Genomic DNA, 26,635 nt, shown 5'->3' on the forward strand with positions numbered 1-26,635 from the left:
AATCTTTTGCCCAGTTTTGATAGGATTATTATAATAGATTTTTTCCTTATAGAGTCGTTTAGCTACTCATATATTCTGGTTATTAATTTCTTGTCAGATGGGTAGTTTGCAAATATTTTCCACCATTTGGTGGGCTGTCTCTTCAGTTTGTTGATTGTTTCCTTTGCTATGTAGAAACTTTTTAACTTGATGTGCTCCCATTAGTCCAGTTTTGCTTTGGCTGCCTCTGTTTGTGGGGTATTGCTAAATAAATTTTTGGGCCAGGCGTAGTGGCTCACGCCTATAATCCCAGTCCTTTGTGACACTTAGAGGGGTGGATTGCTTGAGGCCAGGAGTTCAAGACCAGTCTGGTCGACATGGTGAAACCTTGCCTTTACTAAAAATACAAAAATTAGTGGGGCGAGGTGGCCCACACCTGTTATACCAGCTATTCGGGAGGCTGAGATGCGAGAAAGGCTTGAACCCAGGAGGTGGAGGTTGCAGTGGGCAGACATACGCCACTGCACTCCAGCCTGGGTGATAGATCAAGACTCTGTCAGAAAGAAAGAAGGAAAGAAGGAAAGAAAGAAGGAAGGAAGGAAGGAAGGAAGGAATTTTTGCCCAGACTAATGTCCTGGAGATTTTCCCCAATGATTCCTTGTAGTAATTTCATAAGTCTTTAAACACTTTTGATTTGATTTTACGTATGGCAAGATACGGAAATCTAGGATCTAGTTTCATTCTTCTGCATATGGAAATCTAGTTTTCTCAGCACCGTATACTGAAGAGACTATCTTTTCCCCAGTGTGTGTTCTTGACACCATTGTTGAAAATGAGTTCAGTGTAGGTGTGTGGATTTGTTTCTAGGTTCTCTATTCTGTTCCATTGGGTCTATGTGTCCATCATTGTGCCAGTACTACGCTGCTTTAGTTACTATAGCTGTGTAGTATAATTTGAAGTCAAGTAATGTGATTCCTCCAGTTTCGTTCTTTTGGCTTAGGATAGCTTTGGCTATACTGGGTCTTTTGGGGTTCCATATAAATTTTAGGATTTTTTTTCTATTTATGTGAAGAATGTCATTGGTATTTTGATAGGGATTGCATTGAATCTATGGGTTGCTTTGAGTATTATGGACATTTTAACAATACTGATTCTTCTGATCCATGATCCTGGAATGTCATTCCATTATTGGATGTCCTCTTCGATTTATTTCATCAGTGTTTTATAGTTTTCGTTATTGAGGTCTTTCACTTATTTGGCTAATTCCTGGGTATTTTATCTTATGTGTGGCTATTGTAAATGGGATTACTCTTTTAATTTCTTTCTCAAATTGTTCACTATTGGCATATAGAAATACTACTGATTTTTCTATGTTGATTTTGTATCCTGTAACTTTACTGAATTTATCATTTCTAATAGATTTTTTGTGGAATCTAGGTTTTTTTTTCAAATGCAAGATCATATCATCTGCAGACAAGGATAATTTGACTTCTTCCTTTCCAATTTGGATGCCCTGTATTTCTTTCTCTTGTCTGATTACTCTAGCTAGGACTTCAGTCCTATGTTGAATCAACAGTGGTAAAAGTGGGTGTCTGTGTTGTGTTCCAGATCTTTGAGGGAAGGCTTTCAGTTTCTCCCCATTCAGCATGATACTAGCTGAATGGTATTGTGTGTTAATTTCAATTTCCAATTGTTCTTTGTAGGTATCTAGGAACGTGATTGGCTTTTGTATATTAACCTTGTATCCTCCAACCTTGGTATAATTACTTATTGATTTTCTAATTTTTAAATTTCTTTCTTTTTTTTTTTTTTTTTTTTTTGGGAGAGAGCCTTACTCTGTAACCTAGGCCAGAGTGCAGTGGTGTGATCTAGGCTCACTGCAAACTCCGCCTCCCAGGTTCATGTGATTCTCCCACCTCAGCCTCCCAAGTAGCTGGGATTACAGGCACGCACCACCATGCCCAGCTAATTTTTGTATTTTTGGTAGAGACAGGGTTTTGTCATGTTGCCCAGGGTGGTCTCTGAACTCCTGGGCTCAAGTGGTCCACCCACCTTGGCCTCCCAAAGTGCTAGGATTACAGGTGTGAACCAGTATGCCCAGCCTAGAATTTTTTTGCTTATTCTTTTCAGATTTTCTATATAGACAAACATGTCATCTGCAAACAGAGACTATATTTTTTCCTCCTTTCCAATCTGCATACCTTTCATTTCCCTTGCTTGTGTTATCATATTAGCTAAGACTCTGGTACAATGTTGAAAAAGAGTGATGAGAGGAGACATCCTTGCTTTGTTCCCGATCTTAGCAGGAAAGCTGTTTCTCACCATTAAGTATAATGTTAGCTATAGGTTTTTTGCAGATGTTCTTTATCAAGTTGAGGAAGTTCCCCTCTAGTACTAGTTTACTGAGAGTTTTTTATCATGGGTGTTGTATTTTGTCAAATGTGATTTCTGCATCTATTGATATAATCATGTGATTTTTCTTCTTTAGCCTGTTGGTGTGATAATTTATATATCTAAATAAGTTTTGAATATTAAACCAGCTTTGCATACCTGGGATAAATCCCTCTTTGTCTTGGTGTATAATCCTTTGTTTACATTGTTAGATTCTACTTGCTAGTATTTTGTTGAGGAATTTTGCATCTATGTTCGTGAGAGATATTGGTCCCATAGTTTTATTTTCTTATAATGGCTTTGTGTGATTTTGGTATTAGGGTAATACTGGCCTCTTAGGATGAGTTAGGAAGTATTCTCTCTGCTTCTAGTTTCTGGAAGAGACTGTAGAATATTCATATAATTTCTTCCTTGAATGTTTGTAGAATTCACCAGTGAACCTATCTGGGCCTGGTGCTTTCTATTTTGAAAGGTTATTAATTATTGGTTTGTTTTCTTTAACACAGATAGACCTGTTCAGATTGTCTTTTTTTTTTTTTCTTTTTTTTTGAGACAGGCTCTCACTCTGTCACCCAAGCTGGAGTGCAGTGGTGCAGTCACTCCTCACTGCAGCCTTGACATCCTATGCTCAAGAAATCCTCCCACCTCCACCTCCCAAGTAGCTGGGACAACAGGCATGCACCACCATACCCATCACATTTTTTATTTTGTAGAGACAGGGTCTCCCTATGTTGCCCAGGCTGGTCTCAAACTCCTGGCCTCGAGAGATCCTCCCACCTCAGCCTCCCAAATTGCTGGGATTACATGCATGAGCCACCATCTCCCAGCACAGATTGTCTATTTCTTCTTGAATGAGTTTTGACAGAATGTGTGTTTCAAGGAATTGTTCCATTTCACCTAGGTTATCAGATTTGTGGGCATCGAGTTTTTCATAATATTCCTTTATGATCCTTTCAATATCCATAAAAGGACATTAGTGATGTCACCCTTTCATTTTTGTTATTAGTAATTTGTGTCTTCTTTTTTTCTTAGCCTGGCTGGAGGCTTATGAGTTTCACTTACCTTCAAATAAACAGGTTTTGATTTTGCTGATTTCCTCTACTGATTTCCTGTTTCCAACTTCCTTGAGATGTTTTAATTTTTATTATTTACTTTCTTCTGTTTATTTTGGATTTAATTTGCTCTTTTTTCTACTTTTATAAGATGGAAGCTTAGATTACTGATCTTTGATGTTTCTTCTTTTCTAATATAGAATCTTATAGTCACTTTAATTCATTCAATGTTATAAATTTCCCTCTAATCACTGTTTTTGCTACATCCCACACATTTTGATTAGTTGTCTTTTCATTTTCATTAGTTCAAAATCTTGTTTAATTTCCTTAGATTTCTTCTTTGGCCCAGATATTACTTAAAAGTATTGTTCAGTCTCCGGGTATTTTGATGGTTTCCAGCTGTCTTTATTTTATTGATTTGTAGTTTAATTCTGTTGTGGTCTGAGAGCACACAGTATATGACGTATATTCTTTAAATTTGTTAAGGTGTGTTTCGTGGCCCAAAATGTGGTATCTTGGTGAATGTTCCATGCCAGCTTGAGAAGAATGTGTAATTTTCTGTTATTGGATGAAGTAGTCTGTACAGGTTCATTGTATCCAGTTGATTGATGGTGTTGAGTTCGACTATGTTCTTACTGATTTTCTGCCTGCTTGGTCTGCCGATTTCTGATCAATGAGTGTTGAAGTCTTCAATTTTAGTAGCGGATTCGTCTGTTTCTCCTTGCAGTTCTGTCAGTTCTTCCCTATAACTATACCAAGATGCCACTTCTCAGCTATTAAATTCAATAATTTATTCAGATGGTGAGCCTGTTTGATAACGGGAATTCTTATACGTTCCCGGAAGGAATAGAAAATGGTGCAACTCTTATGGAAGGTAAATTTGGTGTCGTCTAAAAACATGCATAATTGCATATGCATGTATATTTTTTCTCTCTCTCTCTTTGTGTGTCTCTGTCTTTTTCTGTCTCTGTGTGTGTCTCTATCTCTCTCTGTCTTTCTTCTTCCCTCCTTCCTTCTCTACAGTGAGCAGTGAGCTCAGAGATCCCATAGAGTTAATTTGTTTTTGTTTTTCTGTTTCTTTTTGTTTCTTTGTTTTTTGCTTTTTTGTTTGGTTATGGGGTTTTTTGTTGTTTTTGTTTTTTTGTTTGTTTGTTTGTTTGAGACAGAGTCTCGCTCTGTCACCCAGGCTAGAGTGCAATGGCATGATCGTGGCTCACTACAACCTCCGTCTGCTGGGTTTGAGTGATTCTCCTGCCTCAGCCTCCCAAGTAGCTGGGATTACAGGCTCCTGCCACCACGCCCAGCTAATTTGTGTATTTTTAGTGGAGATGGGGTTTCCCCATATTGTCCAGGCTGGTCTCGAACTCCTGACCTCAGGTGATTTGCCTGCCTTGGCCTCCCAAAGTGCTGAGATTACAGGCATGAGCCACTGTGGCTGGCCTGAGTCAATTTATTTTAATCGTTTTTATTTTTTATGTTCTTGTTGATCTATTTTTGACTAGTAAGAGCCCCTATGTCCTTTTGACTCAAGCCATTACTCTTTGATAACTTCCTAGCTTTCTGGCATGGAAAATATTCCAGGATCATCTTGTATGTTTCCTGCCCTAGACCCAGAATCAGCCATTCTTTCAAGGAAACTTGATTCCTTATCCTTTAAGGAACACTGTTTCCTTTCATTGGAGACCAGGATTAAGAGGACCACATGCCAGTTATGGGCAACTCATTGCCATGAGATTGTGGTTACTTGTGAGCTTTACAGCAGGAAAAGGAAATAATCCATTGAATACCAGTAAAAGCAACAAGTATACCAACTACTTAACATAAAAATTGGCATTTTAACGGAGAAAATAAGCATTTATCCAAACTTTTATGTATGAACTGTAAAGAACAAAATAGTTCTAGATGACAAGGAAAACCGCTGTGACAAGAATGAAGTTAAAAAGTCACCAATTTCAGAGCCTAATAAAAAAAGTTCAGGCAGCAATATTCATGTATTAAATAATCTATGACTACCTGAATGCAATAAACCTTAGCACCAATAAAATTGGAGTTAACAGACATTGGAAGCCTCCGTTGTGAACAGGCATGAAGCACACCTCATTTTCTGTAAAACGTCCTTGCCACAGAAGTTACACATGGATTCATTAGGCCTGTAGAACTAGCTTCCATTACAAGAAATATAGGAAATAAAGAAAGAGAGTAAGTGACACCACAAAGAAGCAAATACACAAATCTAAGTGGTAGGACAACCAATCTGGTTAGGACGATTAGCCTAATATCTGCAACAGGTTAGTGGCGTCAGGCTAAGAGGGCAGAGGGGCCAGTTTAGATGAGAGACTCAAGGGTCATGACAATCAGATTTCATGTGTTACCCTTTATTTGGATCCTGGGCTCACAAGCCAACTATGAAACAATAATGTTCATATAGTTGGGAAAATTCGATTATGAGAAAGGTAATAAATGATACCAAGGAATTCATGTTAATTTTGTTACGGATGATAATCAGGGTCATGCTATGACTTTTGTGGCTTCTAGGAACTTTTGTCTATGTGAGCTTCTTCTTCCATAAACACGATATTTTATGACCTCATTTTCGTTATTTAATATAATCCAATATGAACTTAATATTATAGATTAATATTATTATCTTTATTTTTTGCCTTTAAAAGAAATAAAAATTAAAACAGTTTCCTGGGCCTCTGAAAGTACTGTGGGTTTTAGACACTGGGCCTACTGTGTTCAATGGACAAGTCAGCCTTGGTGATAATGCCACAAAGAATTGGAAGAAATTCTTCACAATTATTTTACGCTCTAGAGTAAATTAATAAGAATTTAACTCACAAAACAAAGAGCTCAAAGAGGATAACATAAAATGGAAAAAAACTGAAAAGGAATTTGTAATTTTCCAGACAAAAATTGAGAAGCCACATAGTTAAATACATATCATTAAATAATACATAAATTAGAAATAGCAAGGAAGAGAATAGTCATCCCTAAAAATATTTTGCTGACAGAATAAAGTCTGGTAGCAATCACAGTGATTCGTAAAACAAAGACTAAGGTTAAAGAAATTAGTCTAAATATCCCCAGTTCTATTTACTGATCCACAACAAAATGGATTACCTGCAACATTCTAGCCATTCTCCTCTGGTTGAGCTCTGGGTGGCCTATGTCTCACTAAAAGTGTGGTGCCCAGAGTGGAATAGTCTCCTAGTTATTGTCAGACTGACAGACAGTAGGGCAGATCTCTCACATTACCTGTTCCTATTGGTGTAAACCAAGGGTAATAATTGGTTAATCGAAATTAATGCACGAAAACAGATCCTGCTGGGAATCTCAAAGAAGGAGGCACTGTTATTCTTGGGAATTTGGCTAGCACCATGGTACCAGCTTCACAAAAGAGTTTTAGAAGTGAGACACCTCTGGTTCCAGGCATGAGAGAATAAAAGTACCCTTTTACTATGTAAGAGTAAGAGTAAGAGTACCCTCTTACTGTGGTCTATTATAAAAACTAAACAAAATATATAAAGTAACTGTTTTTCAGATATTGGATAACAGACAATGCAGGCTTGTGATCCCCTGGACATGGGTTATCTTAAATCTTTGACCAAATACTAAAGCCTAGCAGAGAACAGCCATGGGGAGGGTGGGGTATGGAGCTGAACAGATTCCAGAGATCACATGTACTGAAAGAATTTGGAGTTCTGACCATGTAGAGTGAAGAGATGTTGCTGAACACCCTCAACATTCAATTTAGATCCCAATAAAGGCCATGACTTAAGAATGGGATTTCTCTAGCCATAGAATAAGGGAAACTCCAGACTGACCTTAATAAAGTCTAAAACAAACACTCAGTAAGATCAAGCTTATCCACCAATAAATCAGTAAAATCCACGACTCCTTAAAAGAAAGCAATAAAGTCCAGACTCTCAGAAACATAGCCTCCACAGTGGCCAGGACACAATATAAAATTATTAGATACTTGAAGAAGCAGGCAAATCTAGCCCATAACCAAGAGTAAATAGAGTCAGTAGAAACAGACCCAGACATGATATTGGAATTAGCAAACAAGGATTTTAAAATAGCATCATAAGTGTGCATGTTCAGAAATTTAAAGGAAAGAGTGACTATAAGTGAACAACACATGAGGAAAAATCAAGAAAAATAGTAATTATAAAAATTAAAATTAAAAATTAAATGAAAATTCTACAGCTAAAAAACACAATATCCAAAAGAAAAATTTATTGCCTTGGAGTCAAAACAGGCTAGAAAAATGCACCAACCAAATGGTAATGATATCAAAGAGTGAAATCAAAATGATGGCCACAAAACACCTTTGCCTTCTCTACTGCTCCCTCATGGAGGTGTTTGCTCAAGATAAAATGGTTTACTCATTCACTGTCCCCTAGATACACCCTTTTTTTTTTTTCAGTTTCCAGGTGTTTGCTCACACTTTTCCCTTATCTGGCTTTAAGATTTAATATGAGAAAAGTGATGTGGGACAGTCAATGTCAGGATGCACAGTCTGCACCATTCACTGGTAATGGAATGAGAGTCTAGACATGTACTATCCTGGGGATGAATTATCTACAGGTCAGAAAATATTTGTTTTATACTATCTCCTCTAATGTCTTTCATTATACAATGTAAAACTCTCATCTCAGCATATTATTTTTCTAAATGTTGGAAAAATACCCCCTTTAGAGAGTATAATTACAGAGTTTCTACACTCCTTGCTATCTCAACTGTTTCCTGTCTATACAACCTTATTGGGCTGTTCTTGTGTTGCTATAAAGAAATACCTGAGATTGGCTGGGCATAGTGGCTCACGCCCGTAATCCCAGCACTTTGGGAGGCCAAGGCGCGTGGATCATGAGGTCAGGAGTTTGAGACCAGCCTGATCAACATGGTGAAACCCCCTCTCTACTAAAAATACAAAAGTTAGCTGGGTGTAATGGTGCACACCTGTAATCCCAGCTACTCAGGAGACTGAGGCAGGAGAATTGCTTTAACCCAGGAGGCAGAGGTTGCAATAAGCCAAGATCACGCCACTGCATTCCAGCCTGGGCAAGAGAGCGAGACTCTGTCTCAAAAAAAAAAAGAAATACTTGAGATTGCATAATTTATAAGAAAAGAGGTTTAATTGGCTCACAGTTCTGCAGGCTGTACAGGAAGCACAGAGCCAACATCAGCTTCTGGGGAGGCTTCAGGAAATTTCTATTCACGGCAGAAGGTGAAGTGGGAACTTGTGTGTCACATGGTGCAGGCAGGTGCAAGAGAGGGAGTGTGGGGGAGGAGCCACAAACCTAATCAACCTGATCTCACTAGAACTCACTCACTATCCCTAGAACAGGACCAAGCCATGAGGGATCCACCCCCATGACCCAAACACCTCGCCCCAGGCCCCACTTCCAACACTAGAGATTACAATTCAACATGACATTTGGTGGGGACACATACTCAAACTATATCAACATCTGTCTGGGCTCCCAACTAGTTATATTTTTCTTTCCTATACAGTTATTGGTTTTTATCTCTGGCATATTTAGATACTATAAAAATTTCTAAGCAATCTAAAAATTATTATTATTATTATTTTGAGATGGAGTCTTACTTTGTAGCCCAGGCTGGAGTGCAGTGGTGCGATCTTGGCTCACTGCAAGCTCCGCCTCCCGGGTTCACGCCGTTCTTCTGCTTCAGCCTCCTGAGTAGCTGGGACTACAAGCGCCCACCACCATGCCAGGCTAATTTTTTTTTTTTTTGTATTTTTAGTAGAGACGGGGTTTCACCGTGTTTGCCAGGATGGTCTCGATCTCCCAACCTCATGACCCACCCGCCTCGGCCTCTCAAAGTGCTGGGATTACAGAACAATCTAAAAATTATTTAGACCCAGCTTAGTTGCTACCTTTTCTATGGGGTCTTCTTTCATTCCCCAGCCACTGTCTTCTCCTGAACTCTCAAAGAACTTGTGATCTTACCAACACATTCGAGTTGCGTTTCTGTAGTAGTTGTTTTGTATACATGTGTTACATCTTATTCAAGACTCTGAACTTCCAGAAATCAGGGACAATATATTCTATAATCACAGTTCCCATAATGCACAGGACAATGGACTTTATATAATGTTCTTTTTGGTCCTTATCTGTGATCAAACAAGAAAATATGGAGTCATGCTGTCTACTCTTGGAAGGAGTAATCAATATTCACCAAAGGATCAGTAAGCAGAAGGTTAGTACACAAGTCACCTGTGTCTTGAAGGTTTGCGGTAATAAATGTTGTACGGAAGGGTCAGAGAAACTAAACTGCAGGTGGGTGAGGACTAAGAAGCTACTCAGAGAAGGATTTTGAAGGAAGGCTGTGGTTGGGAGTGGTGTATCTGTGGAAAGGGACAGCGGCTTCTAGTCGTTGGGGTATTTGAGAGAGAGAACGGGGACAATGACTGGGGTTCCTAAGAGGTTAGACGACAGGGTCAATCTGGCCACAGCATTTGGGATATGGGAAGCAGTGGGGGTCTATTTGGGAGAGGCTAAGTGCAGGACAGGGAGGCCTGAATGTAATGAGCTCAGGCCTTAGAACCCAGGGAGAAGCACAGACAGAAAGGAGCACTGTGGGAATGGAGTCACCAGTGACACACCCTCCTTCATAGAACCCCACTGCTCAGTGTGGGGACCTGCCCCAGCAACCACCAGACAGGAAAGGAGAATGATCGACAGTGCCTTCTGTCAGGGAGAGAGGAGTTGGCAGCAGCGGCAGTCCTGGCTCCCCTAGGCACCGGGCTCTCTTATTCCTAGAACCTCCACATTTGAATGGTGTGTGTCTTCCTTAATCAAAGGCTGGACTTTCTGGAAGTTTGTGGTTTAACTTAATTTGCACAGTACTTCATAATAGTTACAGTTACATGAACTGGTATATAACATTGGGGAAAATAAGGTTTTTCTGTGATGATAATTGCCTTTTTAAATGATGATAATTGCCCTTTAAAAACAAGTAATATTCTCACAATACTCCTTCTTTTTCATGTTGGCTGGTCAAGCCAGACTATTTTAGTCATACTTTAAAATAAAGAATCAAATCCTAGTTTCCATTCTTCGGTTAATACTACTTTGTTGCAATATTTTTATGATTTTTTTCAGTTACAATTAGTTTTTTGCAAGGGCTGACTGATTTGTTGATTTTCTAACTATTTTAATTCCTTGGTTAGGTGTTCCATGTGGAATTTTATTTTTCTTTTTAAAGTCTGGATTAATGCCACATATTTTATTCTTGCCATCGCTTTTCCCACATCCTACACGGTTATTGGTTTTTATCTCTGGTATATTTATCCTCTCTAGATAGTTTAGTGCCTTGTTTTTAAAATTTGTGATGATGAAGTTATTGAATATGGATTTTCCTTGTTAATATGTTCATTTTTTGTTCTAGAAATTGACATTACACTATAAGCCTATTTGAAACAAACCAACAAAAACAGGTGCCCCAGCTTCTGCCTACAGGAATTCTCAGTAGGATCTCTTGGTAGGAGGTGGGAGAGACTGTGAGACTTCTTTTAGGGGGAGTACAAGAAAATGCCTCTTCACGCATTTTCTAAGGAAGCCCTCAGAAAGCTCCACCAATGTCCCCGAACTTTGGCAACTGTGAATTATAAAGACTAGGTCTCCACTGGGGACTGTAAAAGTTCTCAATATACGTAAGAATCACCTCGTAGACTTTTTAAAAGATCAGAACCTGGATGCCACCACAAGAATCAAGTCTCTGGGAGGTGCAGCCAGCTTTCCGGGTAATTCTACCCAGCAGCAAGACTTGAGAGCCAACAAGCCGGGTGATTAAAAGCTCAACTTCAGAGCTATAAATGTGGGGAAAATCCTTTCCAGCACTTGGGACCATGGGCCAGGGGCAGAATAAACAACTGGAAAAGATGGCCGAGTGCAGTGGTTCACACCTGTAATCCTAGCACATTGGGAGGCCAAGGTAGGTGGATCACCTGAGGTCAGGAGTTCTAGACCAGCCTGACCAACATGGCAAAACCCCATCTCTACTAAAAATACAAAAATTAGCCAGGCATGGTGGCTGGCGCCTGTAATCCCAGCTACTCAGGAGGCTGAGGCAGGAGAATTGCTTGAACTCAGGAGGCGGAGTTTGCAGTAAGCCGAGATCGTGCTACTGCACTCCAGCCTGGGCAACAGAGCGAGACCCTTTCTCAAAAAAAAAAAAAAAAAAAGAAAAGAAAAGAAAAGACGCCGCAGAGTACCAGCAGGGAGAATAGGAAGCCAAGTGCTGATGTCCATCAGTCCAGCTGTTGTTCCTGTGCTTTATTGGACTTCTCTTCCTGCATGTGACAAACTGGCCAGGACAATAATTTTATGAATCTGATTATTTTGAAAAAGGTGTTGTTTATTTCCAAAAAGAAAACTAGTTTGTTGTACTTTCCATTCTTCTTTGCTTTATGAGTTCTTATGACTTGGGAGTTATTTCTCCTTGACAAACTTTCAAGGTTGTCAATCTGGTTGTTAAATTGCACGACTGTCTAAATTATGGAAATTAAGTTATCTGCTTTTTGCTTGGTCTCTTTCCTTAATCTGCAAATCTGTTCCCTGTTACCTTTACTCAACTGTTAATGACTTCCAGTTTGTGTCTGAGGTTCTAACTGTCTTACATCCAAGAAATTAATTCTTTAGAGCTTTTAAGTAGAAGGGGCACAAGTGCTCTGAGCTAACTATGGGGTGTTGGACAAAGTCCCCTCTCCTTCAGCCTTTTTTCCTTTCCCAGGCAACAGAGTGGGTGGGGAGCTGACGCTAAGCCAAGGGAGTACGGGAGAAGGGGAGGTGAGGGGACAAGGGTCTGCTGTGCTCGCTTTCCTTGATTTTAAACCATACACTTCTACATCTGAAAAACCTGCTATAAAATCTTCATTTCTTGCTTCCCTGCTGGCTTGATTTTCTCCTCTCATTTCTTTCTTTTCTTTCTTTTCTTTATTTTTCATTTCTCCTTTGCTTCCTTTCTTCCTCCCCTCTTTCTTTCCTTCTTTCACTCTTTTGAAATCTGTCAATGTTCATTTGTTTTCTGGACTTCTGACCACAGTTCTGGATTCACAGATATTAGCAGGAAAAATCTAGATATTTAATTTCTAATTTGGCCAAGCCCAAAAGATTTCATAGGGATTCCAACAAAAAGGAACTCATCAATAATGACAGCTTGAGCCCTTACTGTGTGATAACCCTTATGTGACCTTGCATTCATCTAGACTCTACTCAGCCCACAGCCACCATGCAGCTACCTCCAACGGCTATTGCTGCTCACCGCCTTCCAATCTGATGATTCTAGTTGCTGGTACGTGTTAAACAAAATTATGGAAGGCATTGTTCTGGGCTGAGTTACCGCACTAGGCCCCAACAGACCAGATCGAACTAAAATAGAGTCATGCGTGCTAAGTGCCATGTAATCAAACTGAAACTTGAAGAAAGCAGATAGATCTCCAAACAGACCAGTTTCTGTTCTCTTAAAAACAGGAGATTCCAGCATAACAAGGAACTGCCCTTGGCCCTAACTGTTGATGTCAGTGCCTAAAGTTTTGGTCAACTTCCTAAAGGGGGAAATTGTTAAATTAAGTTAAAGCTACTTCCTTACATAATTTAATTTCAGCCTAAAGGTTTCTTCAAATATAGTGAAGTATAACCTAACTGGATGTGTGGGCAAATTGTAACTTACTCTTGTATCAATCACACAGTTTCAGCCAATCACAGGTGGCCAGCTGTTCAAATCATGTTCAAATAAGGCAAATGCTGAGCTGAAACCAATCCAGCTGTTTCTGTATCTTACTTTCATTTTCTATCCATCATTTTCCTTGTTCTGTCCACAAATATTAGCCGGCCGTGTGGCAGCCCTGGAGTCACTCTTAACCTATTCTTTTTTTGCAACTGCTGATTCTCTCATTCTTTGCTCAATGAAATGCTGTTAAATTTAATTGGTTTAAAGGTTTTCTTTTAACATACTGAACTGAGACTTGCTTCCTATTCTCATGAGTACTGCATTACATCTTACTGTCACCCAATCCAGTCTGTGTGTGCATTATATCCCCATTACTCTGGCCCTAGCATCAGATATATACTGATGTCTATGACTGATACTGATATGTCTATGACATATACTGATGTTTATGAGTGATATAAAGGAACTAGCTCCACTTACATAAAAACTGTCTACATCAGGATAATGAGAAGACAAGCCACAGACCAGAACAAAATATTTGCAAAAGACGTTTCTGATGAAGAACGGTTATCCAAAATATACTCAATATGAAGAAAATAAACAATGCTTTTTAAAAACGGGCTAAAGATCTTAACCTCTCCAAAGATATATGGATGGCAAATAAGCATATGAAAAGATGCTTCACCTCATATGTCATTAGGGAATTTCCAATTAAAACAACAATTGAGATACCACTACACATTTATTAAAATGGCCAAAATCCAGAACACAAACAATAGCAAATATTTGTGAGTATGTAGAGCAACAGGAGCTCTTCTTATTGCTTGTTGGTGGGAATGCAAAATGATACAGCCACTTTGGAAGCAGGTTTTGGCATTTTCATACAAAACTAAACATGCTCTTGTCATATGATCCTGCAATTGTACTACCTGGCACAATCTCTACAGGGATTGAAACTTATGACCACACCAAAACCTGCACGTGAATGTTTATAGCAGCTGTATTCATAATTGCCAAAACTTGGAAGCATCCAAGAGGTCCTGCAATGAGTGAATGGATAAATAAACCAGTCTATCCGGGAAACAGAATATTTTTCAGCATAGAAAAGAAATGAGCTATCAAACCATGAAAAGATGTGGAGCAAAATTAAGTGCCTATAATTAAATGAAATAAACCAGTCTTAAAAGAGTACATAGTATATGATTTCAACTATACCATATTCTAGAAAAGGCAAAACTATGGAAACAGTAAGGTAAATACATGTACATCCAAACTCATAGGATGTACATTAAGAGTGAACGCTAATGGAAACTACAGAGTTTGGGTGATAATGATGTGTCAGTGTAGGTGCATGGATTGTTACAAATGTACCACTCTGGTGTGCAGTGTTGATAATGGGGAAGTTGTGGAGTGGAAGCAGGGAAATCTCTGTCTCTTCTGCTCAATTGTGCTGAGAATCTAAAACTGCTCTAAAAAATAAAGTCTATTTTAAAAGGAAAAAGTCTCTACATATCACTCCAATCACAAAATGGAGGTGGACGTGGGGGGTAATCTTTCCTCTTTCCACTCTTTGTCACTGTGGACAGACATCTCTTTCCCCCAGGGAATTACTCTATTTGGGGGTGGACGCAGTATAGGGAAAGCAATCAAGACAGCCTGTCATTGTCCAGTATGCTACTTACGGCAAGTAACTCTTCCCATCTGATACGGTTTGGCTGTGTCCCCACCCAAATCTCAACTTGAATTGTATCTCCCAGAATTCCCATGTGTTGTGGGAGGGACCCAGTGGGAAGTAAGTGAATCATGGGGGCCAGTCTTTCCCATGCTATTCTCATGATAGTGAGTAAGTCACATGAGATCTGATGGTTTATCATGGGTTTCCACTTTCACTTCTTCCTCATTCTGTCTTTCCACCACCATGTAAGCAGTGCCTTTTGCCCTCCCCAATGATTGTAAGACCTTCCCCAGCCACGTGGAACTGTAAGTCCAGTTAAACCTCTTTCTTTTGTAAATTGCCCAGTCTCAGGTATGTATTTATCAGCAGCGTGAAAACTGACTAGTACAGTAAATTGGTACCAGTAGAGTGCAGCATTGCTGAGAAGATACTTGAAAATGTGGAGCAACTTTGGAACCGGGTAACAGGCAGAGGTTGGAATAGTTTGGAGAGCTCAGAAGACAGGAAAATATGGGAAAGTTTGGAACTCCCTAGAGACTTGTTGAATGGCTTTGCCCAAAATGCTGATAACGACATGGACAATAAAATCCAGGCTGAGGTGGTCTCAGATGGAGATGAGGAACTTGTTGGAAACTGGAGCAAAGGTTACTCTTGCTATGCTTAAGCAAAGAGACTGGCAGCATTTTGCCCCTGCCCTAGAGATATGTGGAACTTTGAACTTGAAAGAGATGATTTAGGATATTTGGCGGAAGAAATTTCTAAGCAGCAAAGCATTCAAGAGGTGATTTGGGTGCCATTAAATGCATTCAGTTTTATAAGGGAAGCAGAGCAAAAAAGTTTGGAAAATTTGCAGCCTGAAGATGTAATAAAAAAGAAAAACCTGTTTTCTGGGGAGAAATTCAAGCCGGCTGCAGAAACTTGCATAAGTAGCAAGGAACTTAATGTTAATCCCCAAAACCATGGGGAAAATGTCTCCAGGCCATGTCAGAGACCTTCACAACAGCCCCACCCATCACAGGCCCAGAGGCCCAGAAGGAAAAAGTGGTTTCCTGGGGCCAGGCCTAGGGTCCCCATGCTGTGTGCATCTTAGGAACTTGGTGCCCTGTGTCCCAGCCACTGCAGCCATGACTGAAAGGGGCCAATGTAGCAATCGGGGCCATGGCTTTAGAGGGTGCAAGCCTCAAGCCTTGGCAGCTTCCACGTGGTGTTTAGCCTGTAGGTGCACAGAAATCAAGAACTGAGGTTTGGGAACCTCCTCCTAGATTTCAGAAGATGTATGGAAATGCCTGGATGCCCAGGCAAAAGTTTGCTGCAGGGGTGGGGACCTCATGGAGAACCTCTGCTAGGGCAGTGCAGAAGGGGAAAGTGGGGTTGGAGCCCCCACACAGAGTCCCTACTGGGGCGCTCCCTAGTGGAGCTGTGAGAAGAGGGCCACCATCCTCCAGACCCCAGTATGGTAGATCCATGGACAGTTTGTACTGTGTGCCTGGAAAAGCTTCAGACACTCCATGCCAGCCCATGAAAGTAGCCAGGAGGGAGGCTGTACCCTGCAAAGCCACAGCGGTGGAGCTGTCCAAGACCATGGGAACCCACCTCTTGCATCAGTATGGCCCAGATGTGAGACATGGAGTCAAAGGAGATCATTTTGGAACTTTAAGATTTGACTGCCCTGCTGGATTTCAGATTTTCATGGGCCCTGTAGCCCCATTGTTTTGGTCAATTTCTCCCATTTGGAATGGCTGTATTTACCCGATGCCTGTACCCCCATTGTATCTAGGAAGTAACTAACTTGCTTTTGACTTTACAGGCTCATAGGTGGAAGGGACTTGCGTTGTCTCAGGTGAGACTTTGGACTGTAGACTTTTGGGTTAATGCTGAAATGAAGTGAGACTTTGGGGAACTGTTGGGAAGGCATGATTGGTTTTGAAATGTGAGGACATGAAATTTGGAAGGGGCCTGGGGCAGAATGATATGATTTGGCTGTGTCCCCACCCAAATCTCAACTTGAACTGTATCTCCCAGAATTCCCCGTGTTGTGGGAGGGACCCAGTGGGAGGTAATTGAATCATGGGGCCGGTCTTTTTCATGATATTCTCGTGATAGTGAATAAGTCTCACGAGATCTGATGGGTTTATCAGAGGTTTGTACTTTTCTTCTTCCTCGTTCTCTCTTGCCCACTGCCGTGTAAGAAGTGCTTTTCACCCTCTACCATGATTGTGAGAACTTCCCCGGCCACGCGGAACTGTAAGTCCAATTAAACCTCTTTCTTTTGTAAATTGCCCAGTCTTGGGTATGTCTTTATCAGCAGCAAATGGACTAATACACCATCCCTCAACCAACATGAGGCCACAGCCTTTGCACCTCAAAATCACCAAGCCCAGCCTCCAGTTACCAAAACTGATTAATCCGACAAGGAAGATCATAAGCTCCACACTCTTCCTCCATATTATGGGACTACCACAGGAAACATTGCCTGGTTCGGGTCACACGAGCATGCCTTTGCCCCAATTTTGACGTAAGAGCACCGATGATTTTCTTCTTCTGTCCTGACTCTCAGACCTTCTCTTTGGACGGTGGTGCTGACTCCATTCCCTGCTCCCATTGGTTGAATGTGACTCAGGCTGGACCAATCAGAGCCTTGCATTCCCCTGGCCATAGTGATTGGTTCCAGATCAAGCCACACCTAAATCCACACCCTAAACTCTTCTGTCACTTGAGCTTGTACATTTCCTCTTTGCTTAAGCAGTTTTGGGTTGGGTTTGCTGTCGCGTGCAACCGTAACAGCGCTGAAGATTGATCCACACAGAGCCTGGTGCCTGTGAGGTTGTGCCCGTATAAGGCCAGCTGCCAAGAAGACGCGAACCTAGCGTCCAGCCTTGAGTTTGTATGCAACTGCGTTGACTGGAGACTTCTGAGGAGAGAAGAGGCCTCTAGGAGACAGGCAAGGGTGGGAAGCGTCAAGACAGGGTAGGTCTGTGAGGTGCCATCAGGAGCCTCCAAACCTGCCCCAGAGCCACCAGTCTGCCTCTGCGGGCCTCTCTCTGACTCCCTTCTAATCTGTGCCCTTTCTGCAGCTGTCTTCCCTCCATTGTCATAAATACAATCGTGCAGCCAAGTGAGTCCAGACTCAGCCAGCTCTTTCTCATCCATACCCAGGGCTCTGCAATCTGCTTTCTTCTCCTTCTCCCTTTGCAGCCCATAATTGTGATGATCTGCCCCACACACCAAAGTCCACTGCCTCAGGACCTCATCCCAGACCCTCTGGGGCCCTTGCCTTAACAGTCAGCCCCTCACTGACCACCCTCAGCTGAGGCTGAGATTCCCTGACACATAGAAGTTCTCCACTCTGGTGGTGCCCTAGAATCACTGGAAAAGATTGGACAAAACACTGAGGCCTGGCTGGGCGCGGTGGCTCACGCCTGTAATCCCAGCACTTTGGGAGGCCAAGGTGGTTGGATCACGAGATCAGGAGATGGAGACCATCCTGGCTAACACGGTGAAACTCCGTCTCTACTAAAAATAGAAAAAAAAAATAGCTGGGCGTGGTGGCGGACGCCTGTAGTCCCAGCTACTCGGGAGGCTGAGGCAAGAGAATGGCGTGAACCCGGGAGGCGGAGCTTGCAGTGAGCCGAGATCACGCCACTGCACTCCAGCCTGGGCGACAGAGCGAGACTCTGTCTCAGAAACAAAAACAAAAACAAACAAACAACAACAACAACAAAAATACTGAGGCCTGGGCCCCATTTGCAGCTCTTCTAATTTAACTGCTCATAAGTAGGGCCCAGGCAACATGATTTTGTAAAATTCCCCAGATGATTCTAAGGTGCAGTGATACAGTGTGAGTCCTTGTTCACAATTTCTGGGGAAGCTCCAAGCATGGCCCTTTGCACATGCTTGTTGCATTTAAGGAAAAGTCCACACACAAACACAAAGAGCCTCACGAGGCACTTCAAACTAGTGTCCCTTTTCTTCAATCATCCCCGTGGTTTCCATTGCACATGGAGTGGCCCAGAAGGCTGTGTCTGTGATTTGGCCCCTGTCTGCCTCTCCTTCCTCATCTGGAAGCACTCTCCTATTGCAGACCATGAGGCATCCCCCCGGCCTTCATTCTACTCCCTCATCCTGGGGACTTCCATCACAAGCCTGACTTCTGTGCATCAGTCAGCCTGGGCTTAAACATCCCAGGCTACCCCAGCTGAAACAGGTCTCCTCCCCAGTCACTCCATTGCATCATCTTGCTTCATTGTCATAGCATTTCGCACTATCTGGAATTACTTTGTTTTTATCTGTATAAATTTATTTATTGCCCATCTTACATCAACCCCCCCCCAACACACACACATACACACACACACACACACACACACACACATCCAGTAAAGTAAGCCTCAAGAGGACAATTCTGTCTGTTCTTTCATGTCTGTATCTCAGTACCTACTGCCTGGGAGTACACCTGGAGCTCAGCAAACACTCACTGACTAAATGGTTGCATTTTCCCCAGCAGGATGTACAGACAAAAAAAGACCAGAGGATATCAAATCTCACCACAAGGTGGGAGCACGCGTCCAGTCAATCGAGAGTTCCTCTGTGCTGCGCACTAAGAGCACTCGGAGAGAAATCGTCAATGTAAGGTGCCTCTGGCTTTCCAACCTTCCATATCTGTCTAAATAACTCACATGCTAGGAAGACCAGCCATCAAGCCAGACAAGGAAGCTGGGACTTCAAATTTCCCCTACCTAGCCTCGACTGTTTTCTGTTTATGATGGGCACATTAATATTCTTCCAAAATATCAGCATCATTTTGAAACTGGCTACAAAATACTTTAAAAGGAAAGATTCCACATGTTCCAGAAATAAAGTACTTGAAATACTTTTGACGATGAGGATAAAACCCAGTGTTTTAAGAGGAAGTCAGCTAAGGCTGGAGAGTTGGAACCCTCTGGCTTACTGATATTTATTGATCAATTACTGTATGCCCAAACATGTTGTGTAATAGTTGATCAGTAACTACTAAGTATAAACAAACTTTCACACTCCTTACCACAAATAGGCTTTAATAATAATAAACTAGTGAAGTTGGTTGGGTACAGTGGCTCACGCCTGTAATCCCAGCACTTTGGGAGGCTGAGGAGGGTGGATCACAAGGTGAGGAGTTCAAGACCAGCCTGGCCAGGTCTTTTGTATTTTTTGTAAAATACAAAAAATTAGCCAGGTATGGTGGCGGGCGCCTGTAATCCCAGCTACTCGGGAGGCTAAGGCAGAGAATTGCCTGAACCCAGGAGGCAGAGGTTGCAGTGAGCCGAGATCATGCCACTGCACTCCAGCCTGGGTGACAGAGCGAGACTCCATCTCAAAATAAAAATAAAAGTAAATTCATAAAGTCCTTTTTTTATATAGATTTTTCCCATGTGTTTGGGAAAACAAAATGAACATTTGAAACATGAAGCAGTAAAGTGCTCAAATTTGGTAGTTTGAACAACTAAAAGTTAAGGTAACAGTAGTATGCTGTTGAAGTATGCTGAATGAAGTATGCTGTTGAAGTATGCTGAATGAAGAAGAGAGCAAGCAGCTTGGAGAAAGAAAATCAGAGTCTTCTGCTTGGGGTCTTAGTCACTTTACCTCTGAGTACCTGATGTGGGGGCCAAGCCCCTAGAACCACACATGCTTCATTTTCCTAGTATCTAACACTATCTGTTCCACGCAAGTTCATTGAACAAATGAATCCATTTGTAGAGAGGGAATGATAATAATATTAAGCCTCTGTGGCTAGGAGGTTTAAATGAGATAATGAAGCCAAACAGGTTTTGTAACTCATAAAATGCTACAATATATTGTATATTATGATTAAATGCTAATCATACAGCCCAAAAATAGGAGAGCCTAAGGCAGACATGGAGGGGTCATTGTACACCAGAGACCTGTGGGAAGGCTTCTTAGAGATGGGAGAGGGGCAAAGCTCTAGAGCATCCTTCTCCACCTTTCTCCATCACTGGCAGCCAATCGGCATTTAGCAGACCCCACCAGGCAGCAGGAATCCCCTTGCCAGTCTTCATGGGGAACATGGGTTCTCATCTGGGAACAAGTCCATGCTCCAAAGGCCAGAAATGCTTCCCTCTCGGCCAGATTCTTTCCAAATGGCAGAGAGTGACTTTTCAGCAAACTGGATCTAATAATATTTCTGCCAGGACCCCTCCTACCCCCACCTCACACATTAACATCCTAGGAAGAAAGGCTCTGGAGCCATTCAGAATCTTATTATTGCCACTCTAATTATTATAGTTATGACTATGACAATCATTATAAGGCAAATCATCCAAATGTAGTAAGGCAAAAAAAAAAAAAAAAAAAAAAAAAAAAGAAGGGGACTTCATGGCACTGAACAAAGTTAAAAGGCCAGCAGATAAAGAGAAATGTCAATCTCTCTTCTGCCAGGCCACCTCCAAGTGTGTGGGGAAGCTGGGTGTGTATCGCAGGGGTGCAGGGGAACTGCACTACAGGAGGAAGAAGTCCTTTCCTTCTCCTTCCTGTCCAATACTTGCCTGTTCTCCTCCCCAAATGTCTCTAGCAGCCCTCATTTCCTCTCCATCCCTTCCTTGACTGACTGAACTCAGGCCCTCGTCACCTTTTGCCTGTATTATTGCAAGACCCCCCTCACCCACCTCCCAGCCTCTGGGCTCACCGAGTCTCTCTAGTGTTGCCCCAAAGGGATCTTTTTCAAATAGACGGCATCATGACACTCCTCTGTCAAAACCAGGCGAAGGTTCCCATGGAAAATATGAGAATATATGTGGAAGTCTTCTGCATGGCTTGAAAGGCTTCAGACTGGTGCTATTATTTGCATGTTTGTGTCCCTCAGAAATTCACAAAGTGAAGGTGTTAGGATGTGGGGCCTTGGGGAGATGATTAGATCATGAGGGTGGAGCCTATGGGAATGAAATTAGTGTCCTCATAAAAGAGGCTGCAGAGAGGCCCCTCACCCCTTCTGCCATGTGAGGACCCTGCAATAAAGTGCTTTCTATAAGTCAGAACATGGAACCTCACCAGATATCCAATCTGCCTTGATCTTGGACTTCCCAGCCTCCAGAACTATAAGAAATATATTTCCATTGTTTATAAGCCACCCAATCTATGGTGTTTTGTTACAGCAGCATTATGTAGCAGCCTAAACATGTTAGGACAACTGGCCACTGCCTTATCCTATGGAGCCCAGAGGCAGAAAGACAGATTCTTGGCTCCTGCACACACATCACCCATTCGCATGCTTTGTGTCCTCATTCTCGTAGTCAGTCAAGTTGTTCTCATAGCCTGGAAGTACCTGCTCATCCTACCATCTACCTTTTGAAGTCTTTCAGACCTTGGCTCAGACCACCTGTTCCAAATATTTCTCCATATTGGAATTATCATCTCCTCAGCCTCTCCTAAGTATGTTATTTGCGTTTAAGATACCCACCCTCAGATTTGGGCTACTAAGTTCACATCTCTAGCTCCCTGAGCCTGCAACCCCTGGGTGTCACGTCCTCCTCCAATATTTAGCATTAGCGAATAGTTGGAGCTGAATAAATGCCTGGTGAGTTGAAAGTATGTTTTATTGCTTTACCTTGACATGTGCTTGCAATGATTCTGTGGGGGAGCACATCACTGTGATGACGATGGTGCTGCACATGAACAAACAGAAGCCAAGCAACTTGGCCTGGGCCAGACACCCAGGTGATGGATCCATGCGTAGAGCCTAGCTCACTACAAAGGAAGCAAGGGCGGACCCACTCAGAGTAGGACACTGCACTGGGGAAGTGCCTGGGGTGACTCCATGAGTCCCAGTATATAACACAGTGATTAAGAATCCAGGCTCTGTATCTGAATCTCAGTTTCATCATTTCTGTCTGTGCATTCCTGGGGAAGTTTCTTCATCTCTGAATTTCAGTTTCTTTGTTTATAAAATGAGGGTAATGATAGCACTCTCACAGGACTGCCAGGAGTAAATTAGATAGCATCAAATACTAGCATTGAAGCAGGCATATACCGATATGTAGAGTTTGGGTGTGACTAAATTAACACTAACAGTATTGACAAACAACAGAGTCATATTTCTCTTTTGTGCCTGGGAATAGTGAAGAGGAGTCCAAAGTACCATCCCAGGAATGAGGAGGAAAAGGAGAGGGTGGAACCACATCCCCTGGTTGCCTGAGCACATTCCCAAGATACCAGGCCACCCATCAGCATTTCCCAAGCAACAAGTCACTGTCATTTCCTTCCCCCATGCCCTGAGAAAGTGCACAAATTGAGTTCATTCCACAAGCCACTGTCTCCTCTTCTCAGGCCCGGTCATGACCCTCCCAAGCTATTTGATATGCAAAGGTCCAGGTATCAGCCATGTTGGACGTGGTTCTGCAGGCATCTTTAGGTACACAAAAGATGAAAGCAGCATGCTTGCAACAAAGTTAGTCAGTGCATGGAAGAGATGCCTTCTTGCTTCTTTGAACCAGGTTAATGAAAGGTGAATCCAGTTATCCAAGTGGAAGGAAGACAGTGAGAAAAGAGAAAGAGAAGTTTCAACAGTGATGAGGAACCAGGCAAGACCTGCTTCCTAAGTTGCAGCAGAGGCTGAAGAGTTCAGACCCTGGAGTCAGTCTGCCTGTGTTCAAATTTCTGTCCCATCACTTTCTAACTGCATGGCTTTGGGCAAATTATATTGGCATTTTCTATTTCCTTACCTGCAAACTTAGAGTGCTGCTAACATCTATATCATAGAATCGTTGTAAGGATTAAATGGGATAATTCACGTAAAGTTCGTAGCACAACATCGGGCACAATAAATGCTCACTCGGTTAAGAGAGTTAGTAGTGGTGGTGGTAGTGGTGGTGGTGGTGGTGTTGTTGGTGATGGTAGTTTGATCCTGACCTAAACTGGGTGAATAATTTTATTCCCATTTCACAGGTTCAATAAACTCAGATTCAAGAGTCAAGGGTCTTGCTCAAGGTCACACAGTACATGGCAGGTCCAACTCAAGTTCCACTCTGTTTCTGCCTGGGAGCTCAGAGAGTGATCCAAATGCCCTAAGGAGGAGGAGCTGAGACCAGAATGGACATTCTTTTCTGGAAATCAGAGGACAAGAAAGATCCAAACCAAAGACCAAACTGAGCTAGGTAAAACATTAAAACATTCCAAATCATTACTTAGAACTAGTTAAGAGCATGCCTACTGAGAAAGTCACTCTCTTCTCTTTCCCTGAAATTGCCAACTTGTGCAAGATTTCACCATTCTTCTCCCCAGTATTCATCTACCTCAGATGTAGTACTTCTGTACTCAGATGTAGTGCTTCAAGGGAAGTCCTACAACCAGGAGCAGAGGTGAAGTTTCCCCTAGAAGGAGCCCTAAGTCTATGGGTTTGAGCAGCAAAGGCAAAGAGGCTCCAATCTTGATCCCAAGCTACTTCAAGAGGGTCTGGGCTGCAGAAAAAGTCCACCTGTCTAGGACCTCTCCTGTGGGCTATTGTTTTACCCCCAGGTGAAATCTACTCAATAAAAGCATTAAGACAGCATTTTTTGACCAACTTACTTAAGGGCCAAAGGTCAGGAACTGCAGCTTGTGTTAGGACTAAAAGAAGAGAATGACCTCAAAAGTTACAAATGACCTGGGGGAGTTATGAGATGTGGCACTCACCACTCTTTGGTTATGACTGTAATGTTGCTGGGAGCTAGACACCTGTCATGGCTGAGGCCCCAAGTATCTGCATGATGACATGACAGGTGCTCATAGACACCTGTCAAATAAATGAATAGAAGTCCCATCACTCCAAGTGAGCTTTGTGACACACTCTCGCAGCCACTGTCTCCTTTGGTTTTCCTGGCAGCTCTGAGAGTTAGCCTCAGCATGCATTCTTATCCACCAGTATGCACAAAGCTCCTCGGGAGGCATCTCAGTAATAAGAGCAGCACAGAGTTTCTGAGCACAAATCGTATAAGCTTTCCATGATGCCACATGTTGAGGTGCCAGAGTGCTGCCTGGTACATTCTGAGACCTGTCACAGCTCCCCACTTCTTTCTTCCCTTTCTCCAGCACAGGCTTCAGGGGGCACCAGATATTTGAGCCCCTGGTGGCATCTTACCTTAGGTTGTTCTGGATGTCACTCTCACTAGCTTCTCTGAGTAGAAAGAACCAACTGAGACATTTGCAAAAGAGTTGTGAATTTCAAGTGGGAAGACCTAGGATCTAGGACCAGCTCAGCTCCCTGCTAGCCGAGGATCCCTGGCAATTCATGAAGCATTTCTATTCCTCGGGTTCCTGATCTGGGGTGTGGAGAGGCCAACTAAAGGACACAGGAATGTGACATGACCTCGATGGTACCTGACACATTACAGGTCCTGGAAAAACTGTTGTGGGGGTTAAATATGAAAATGCATGCTAAGCAGTTATCCTGGGGCCTGGGCTCAATAAACATTGCTACTACACTTATTGTTTCTGACCAACTTTAATCCCTGGGATGATGTCTGTCTAGCATCCTCACACTGGGAGCTGCCTCACTCCCACCACTAGGGTTTTCACCTCCCCAGATCCCTGAAAAACACCTCTGCCTCTCTGGTCTCCCCAGGGTCCCCAATCTCTCTGGGCTTCCCCTTGCCCAGTCCACTGGGCACGAGTCTCATCCAGCCTGCGTGCAGAAGTCAGGCCCCTCCACCATCCTCACTAACCTACTGGAGCCCCTGCCTCTCAAAGTTCCACCAAGTCTGTGGCAAAACCTCAGGTCAGGCTGAAGGTCCCCATCAAGCCATTGCTGTCTCTCTCTCCAGCTGAGCAGAGTCTTAACCATCTCATATTCATTTTAAGCACATTCCCTGTCCTGGAGCCCAGAACCTTCTCCAGGCCTCTGGAGCACCTGGTTGCACCCTCGCCTCCCTTTTCAGCAAGTGACTTTGCCTTCTTGTTCTGGGGAGCCAGGCTGCCTGGGGTGAGTGCTTCTCTGCATCCCATCAGGACCACAAGGCACATGGGGCCATCGAGAGAAGGGAAGAGAAATGGGAGGGGTGACATGAGATGGGGCCATCGAGAGAAGGGAAGAGAAATGGGAGGGGTGACATGAGATGGAGGCATAGCATCCTGGCAGCGGAAATAGGCTGGAGTGTGGCCCTGGGGACTCACTGACCACTAAGCCTTGAGGGAGGAAGCGAGGCCTGATAGCGCATCTGGCATGTGGTAGCCACTCAGTAAATATCCACTTACGCATGCCCAGTGTTGACATTTAATAAGCATGTTTTATTGTATTCAACACCATCCCAAGAATGCTGATGTCCGGGATCAAGTTGCCCATATCCCTGCCTTTTATGGACTCCAGATGTGGGGAGGAACTGAAGAAGGGGAGATCTGCCCAATTTCCATAACCCAAGATAACATGCTAGAGAGAGCACACAGCCTGTCAGGAGGCTCATTCATCCACTCGGTGCAGGGGAGACGTTGAACATGTTCAGTCGCAGATCTGTCTGAAGAAAAAAGACCAAAGGAAGTGCGGGGGGCAGATGGGAGGGTGTATTCTGCTTTTCAGAAATCATGTGTCCTCAGAGGATGCACCTTCCAAAGCCCGTAACATTCGGGCAGCCAGCAGCACGGGCACTTGCCATCTTGCGGACACGAGCTGCCCGTCTGGTTTGTCCTCTGCGCCTCTGCATGGAGTGAGATGCAGGCCAGTGAAACTGCTCTGTAGACAGGTCAGCAGAGGCAGTAGATCATGACAGGATCCAGGAGACTGGCTTCTCATTTGGGCCCTGCAGCTGACCGTGTCACACTGTGTGTGACAAAGAACATCACCTTTCTGCTCAAGGGCCTCCATTTGAAATTAGGATCT

This window comes from Pongo abelii, chromosome 12, assembly GCF_028885655.2.
Source record: "Pongo abelii isolate AG06213 chromosome 12, NHGRI_mPonAbe1-v2.0_pri, whole genome shotgun sequence".
NCBI lineage: Eukaryota > Metazoa > Chordata > Mammalia > Primates > Hominidae > Pongo > Pongo abelii.